Source organism: Aedes aegypti, chromosome 3 (assembly GCF_002204515.2).
Source record: "Aedes aegypti strain LVP_AGWG chromosome 3, AaegL5.0 Primary Assembly, whole genome shotgun sequence".
NCBI lineage: Eukaryota > Metazoa > Arthropoda > Insecta > Diptera > Culicidae > Aedes > Aedes aegypti.
The window spans coordinates 224,203,266-224,209,711 of NC_035109.1; positions in this window are offsets into that span (position 1 = coordinate 224,203,266).

Below are 6,446 nucleotides of genomic sequence, written 5' to 3' on the forward strand. Positions count from 1 at the left end.
GATCTCTCGCATCGTTTCATCGCTAAAACATTGGGAATCGCGAATTCCAAGGTGTCGCGAGTGATTAAGCGGATCGAGGAACGATTGACCACCAATCGGAAGCCCAGAAGTGAAGGAAAAAGTATTCCGCACAACACCAAAAATCACAACCGCGTAGTTGGGGCCTTCAACCGAAACCCGAACGCCTCCGTTCGGGATGTGGCTAAGAACCTGCACATAAGCCGAAATTTTGTCCAGAAGGCCAAAACTAAAGCTGGGCTTCGAACGTTCAAGGTACAAAAGGCCCCTAATCGCGACGCGAAGCAGAACAAGTCCGCCAAAACCCGTGCCAGGAAGTTGTACCTCAACATGCTGACGAAAGTTGAATGCTGCATCATGGACGACGAAACATATGTGAAGGCCGACTTCAAACAGATCCCTGGCAACCTGTTTTTCATGGCCAAGGATAAGTTCAGCGTTCCGGAGCATGTCCGCACTCAGAAGATGTCCAAATTTGCGAAGAAGTTCCTGGTTTGGCAAGCCATCTGCACGTGCGGGAAGCGGAGTACAACTTTCGTGAGCCAGGATACGATGAACGGACAGGTGTACATGAAAGAGTGCCTCCAGAAGCGACTGCTTCCTCTCTTGAAGGCCCACAACGTCCGATTGTTGGGACGTTCTGGCCGGATTTGGCCTCATGTCACTACTCCAAGGACGTGCTGAAGTGGTATGCAGGTCAATTTCGTGCCGAAAATGCTCAACCCTCCCAACACTCCGGATCTCCGCTCCATCGAGAAGTACTGAGCCATTATGAAGCAGCACCTTTTTAAATGACCTAAGATAGTGAAGACAGTCGAGGAACTGAAGAAAGTATGGGTTTACATACAAAAAACGGTTGATTCACAGGTTGTGCGGAATCTTATGGCCAGGGTTAAGGCCAAGGTGCGGGCATTTGCGTATGGACTGTAAACAAAATACGAGTAAAATGGTAAAATGAAGTTTAATAGTTATTTTTCAATCCCTGAAAGTTTGATGGCAATGATGGATGGAAACTCAAATTTTGCGAATCAATTTTGTGTGTGGCAATTTCATCGTGGACACCCTTTAAACTAAACTGTGCACTATGGCCCTCCGAACATTTAGGGGAAATGGTCCTCCGGAAATCTAGCGGGTTGGTGTCAGGCCTTGCAAGCTAGCCGAATAAAAAAACAAGCAACGAATAATCAACGAAGGAATACGAACTAGAACAATCGGCATAGACCACAGTGACGTAAAGGAACTAGCGATTAGAAGCTCGGTTCTCTCAACTTCATCGGGAGCACATACATACTCGCCGACATGCTGAAGGACCGCGGATTCGGCATTGTAGCGTTGCAGGAAGTGTGTTGAAAGGTATCAATGGTGCGTGATCGGGTGGTGGTCGATCATTGAGAGAATGTGCAAGTTGAGGATCAAAGGCCGGTTCTTCAACTTCAGCATAATAAACATGCACAGCCCTCATTCCGGAAGCACTGATGATGATAAAGACGCTTTTTACGCGCAGCTCGAATGCGAGTACGACAGCTGCCCAAGCCACGTTATAAGAGATCGAAACGCTCAGGTTGACCAGAAGAAGAAGTTCAGACCGATTATTGGAAAGTTCAGCGCTCACCGGCTGACGAACGAAAACGATTTGAGACTAATTTATTTCGTCGCCTCCCAGAATATGGCTACCCGTAGCACCTACTTCCAGCCAACCCTTCCATACCGATACACCTACAGATCACCACAGCAGACAGAATCACAAATCGACCACGTTCTGTTTGATGGACGGCACTTCTTCGACATTATCGCATAGACGTCAGGACTAGAGATGGGCGACTCACTCGCGAATCGTTCACAAGAGTCGACTCTCTGAAATGAGTGAACGAATCACGATTCTTTTCAAAAGAGCCGCGATTCACTAGCACTGCAATAAGCGAAGTATGCACTTCAACAGAAAAGTAATCGCCTATCTCGATGCGTGGAAAATTTCTTGCAAGAAATGGTCGAGAAAAGCATTTTTCTTTGATCGCAGTACGCAGTTGAAAAGAAATGTCATTTCAAATGGAGCTCACTGTAGAAAATTTCTTGACCATTTCTTCCGCAGAAATTTTTACTTTTCTTGAGCGAAACAGCATACTTAGCTATATTCGGAAGGGAGTTTAAAAGTTTACCAAGGACAACATTTTTGAGTTGGATTTATCGTAATCAAGAGTATTAGACATGTATAAATGTTTGGAGTAGCTTCATGCATAAAAAGATATCATTCAGAAATTGTGACGTTATGTTTTTTTTGTTCTTGATTTTTTTTTAATGAGTCACTGAATCGATCAAAAGAGTCGATTCAATTTTGTGAGTGGGTCACCCACGATTCGCTCCCAAAATTGGATCAATTTGCCCATCTCTAGTCAGGACCTATCGTGGCCCTAACATTGACTCTGACCACTATCTGGTAATGGTTAAACTGCGCCCAAAACTCTCCATCGTTTACATGTACGGTACCGACGGCCACCCCGGTATGACCTAGAGCGGTTTAAGCAACCTGATGTCGCAATTGCATACGCGCAGCACCTGGAGGCTGCATTACCGGAGAAGGGTGACCTAGATGACGCCCCTCTTGATGACTGCTGGCGAACAGTGAAAGCAGCCATCAACGATGCAGCTTGGAGCAACGTCTGGTACGTGGGACGGAGTCGACGGAACGATTATTTCGACGAGGAATGTAGGAGAACATGCAGCGCGGTCATGCTGCAGCAAGGGACCCGGCAGAACGTGAAACATTATAGACGGAAACGGCTACAGCAGACCGGCCTATTTCTGGAGAAAAAACGCCTGTAAGAGACGGAGTGCAAGGAAATGGAATAGCTAAGCCAGTCTCAAGAAACACGTAAGTTCTATCAGAAGCTCAACGCATCCCGCAACGGCTTCGTGCCGCGAGCCAAGATATGTAGGGATAGTGATAGGAGCATATTGACAGACGAGCGTGAGGTGATCAAAAGGTGGAGCCAGCCCTTCGTCGAACACCTGAATGGCGCTGAGAGCACAGGCAATGAAGGACGGGACAACGGAGGAAATGCTTTCGTCAGTACTGCGGGCGATGGAAACCAACCAGCCCCCTCTTTGAGGAAGGTTATGAATAAAAAAACTACAAATTGAACTTTAACACTTCACTTTTGCAAAAAAAATAAAATACTAAAATCACTTGTAAAACGAGCAAATACCTTTAAACTTTAATATGTGTTGCTTATCTTGACAGATAGGCCTATTTCGTCTGCGACTTACAGACTTCTTCAGTATCGAGTGTTCGACTGCCATTCATCAGCTCAAGACCAATAAAGGCTATTGGTAAGGATGGTATCGGAGCTGGATTCATAAAGATGGGCCCTAAGAGGCTAACCATTTGTCTGCACCGGCTGATAGGCAAATCTTGGACACAGAACAGCTTCCTGAGGAGTGGAAGGAAGGGGTAATATACTCCATCTACAAGAAGAGCGACAAGTTAGATTGTGAGAACTTTCGAGCGATCACCATTCTAAATGCGGCCTACAAGGTATTATCCCAGATCATCTACCGTCGTCTTTCACCTGTAGTGTACGAATTCGTAGGAAGTTATCAAGCCGCCTTAAAGGTCGTGAATACCAGGTCTCAACGCATCACCGTTTCATCGATTTCAAGGCGGCATACGATGGTATCGAACGCGTAGAGCTATGGAAAATCCTGGACGAGAACAACTTTCCCGAGAAGCTCACTAAACTGATAAGAGCAACGATGGAAGGTGTGCAAAATTGTGTGAATGTTTCATGCGAACATTCCAATTCGTATGAATCCTGTCGGTGATGGACTTTCGTGCCTGTTGTTCAACATTGCGCTAGAAGGTGTTATGCGGAGAGCCGGGTTACGATTTTCACGAGATCTAGTCAATTTGTTTGCTTCGCGGATGATATGGACATTATAGGCCGAACATTTGGAAGGATGGCAGACTTGTACACCAGCCTGAAACGCAAAGCAGCAAAAGTTGGACTGGTAGTGAATGCGTGCAAGACCAAGTACATACTAGTAAGGGGGGCCGAGCGCGACGGGGCTCGCCTAGGTAGCAGTGTTACGATTGACGAGGATACGTTCGAGGTGGTCGACGAGTATGACTGATAATAATGTTGGTCGTAAAACACGGAGGCGCATTAACAGTGGAAGTCGGACCTACTATGGCCTCCACTAGAAACTGCGGTCAAGAAAGATTCACACCCGCACCAAATGTACCATGTACAAAACGCTCATAAGGCCGGTAGTCCTCTACGGGCATGAAACGTGGACGATGCTCGAGGAGGACCTGCAAGCACTTGGAGTCTTCAAACGTCGGGTGTTTAGGACGATCTTTGACGGTGTGCTGGAAAACGGTGTGTGGCGGTGAAGGATAAACCACGAGCTCGTCCAACTCTACAGCGAACCCAGTATCCTGAAGGTGGCAAAAACTGGAAGGATACGATGGGAAGGACTTGTTGCAAGAATGCAGGACAGCAACTCTGCAAATATGGTGTTCGCTTCGAATTCTGTTGCTACAAGCGTAGCGGACTTATACGGAAACGAACCTACACTCCTTGGATAGATGCGCGTTAAAATACTTGTCAATACTGGCCGCTCCTGAAATATGACAAGGTTAACCTTAGTTCCTAAGTTCTACTGGGATCTCTCCAAAAAATCTGAACAAGTTCTTCTTTAATCATCTAAAGCTTTCTACAGGGAAGCTTAAGGATTCTAATAGAGATTTCTTTCTGAAGTTTCCCAAAAGTCTACTTCACGGTATAGCCTTCGTTCACCAAGTATATATATTGAGCAAAAATTTATCTAGTCACCAGTTGGCGATTTCTAGTTCCGCTTTCAAAATTTGCAGTAATTTCAATCAGCGAAATCTACAAACGCATCCTTCAATATGTTATCAGTCAGTAGCTTGTCGTACATGTCGAAAACGGTGATTAAGTTGGTTATCAACCATGCAATAGGCCCTATCGTGATACCGGAAAATGGAGCAAGCCGGTTGAATTATGCAATCCAATTTGGTCTGATGCATTCACTCTTGCCTAAATCATTTCCTTCAATGACTTAGTGAAAATTATGATTAGGGCTTCGGCAAAGATCTACGAATAACCGTATAGTGGTTGATCGGTTTGACCCCACTTATAAAAAGTTCAAAAAACACATATTTTCTGCACTAGGGTTGTCATGTCTATCACGGCTTAAAACAGCCGATGGTGTTTAAAAAAAACACTGTAGTTTGTAAACACAAACCAGAACGATTACATTATTTGTCATAGTTTGACATCTCAATTTGTTCGCCTTAATTTTTGATTTACAGACAAACAAAGACATCAAGGATTTCTTCAAAGTTTCTTCCATGAATTCCCACAGGGATTTAAAAATCAATTCTCCTAGCAATGTTTGCAAGGATTATTTCATGGATTCCTTCAAGGAACCGTCTAGGGATGGTCCGATGAGATTTCTTTGGATTAAGACATCTTTGGATTTTATTTTTCGTTTTGAAACATCCAGGAATAAAAATCATTTGATATCATAAATCGTTTGATAATGCTTTGAAGAATAAAGTTTTATAATTATTCCAGATTCATTCAAGAATACTTTGAAGGAATGCCCAGAAGAATCTTTTGAATATTTTAGATAATCCAGAAGGGATCTGATTGAAGCAATCCTTGAGGAAATATCGCAGGAATTCTACTGTGAATTGATAAGATAATTGCTCGAGGAATGTTGAATTTTTTTTCTAAGAATTTCTGCGACAAAATCTTAAAAAATATGTTAAAAAGTTTTTTGGGTGTAAACAAACGATAAACGTTAAAAAATTGAGTAAACATGTATTTTTGGCCTAAACTTAAGCAACTGGGCTTTAAGACCCTATTGAGTTATACAACTCTCATTCTTGACATTTGACAACAGCTAGTTTCGAAATGCTTCTTCGGATGAAGTTTATTAGGCTCCATTAATATCCTCTAGCAACAAAATTAGAAAATAATCCAAACATGCTCCCGATTTTTTCATTCTCAACATCTAACAACTGATATCGAAATTCTCCTTTAGATGGACTTTACCATACTTAATTCATAAATGCCCTCTTTATGAATTAAGTATGGTAATACTTAATTCATAAATGCCCTCTTTATGGGCTTCGTGGCCGTGCGGTTAGTGTCGTCAGGCAATGAGCGCATCGTGTCATGGGGTGTGGGTTCGATTCCCGCTGCAGCCATTGAAACTTTGCGTCAGGAATGTTTCTCGGTTGTACCATTGGAGCATGCTTGTCCGTTGTCTAGTGTTAAGTTACAGTCTGTGCAGCTAAATGGCTGAAGACGGTGTCCGTGTCTTTTTTTAATAACATGATAAGAAAATATTCCAAACTCTTTTCACTAACCGTGAATTTACAAATACTAACTCTCACCATC